Source organism: Athene cunicularia (assembly GCF_003259725.1).
Source record: "Athene cunicularia isolate RWA chromosome Z unlocalized genomic scaffold, athCun1 chrZ_part3, whole genome shotgun sequence".
NCBI classification, from domain to species: domain Eukaryota; kingdom Metazoa; phylum Chordata; class Aves; order Strigiformes; family Strigidae; genus Athene; species Athene cunicularia.
In genome coordinates this window covers 6,266,803-6,267,007 of record NW_020799144.1, presented here as the reverse complement: position 1 = coordinate 6,267,007, position 205 = coordinate 6,266,803, and positions in this window count along the sequence as shown.

Here is a 205-nt window from a genome sequence, read left to right as displayed (position 1 = left end):
GTCCGTCCTTCCCCGGGGTGTACCGGCACCCCCGCTGCGGGGAGCCGGGGCTGCGCGCCCTCTGCACGGGGCCCCGCGCCCCGCAAAGCCCCTGACTTTGCGGGGCTGGGATTTTCGGAGCGAATCCTCTTTCGGACAGAGAGCGGTCCTGCCCCAAACGCCCCTCTCCCGAGTCAGGTGCAAGCGGAGAACAAGCGTTTAGGAG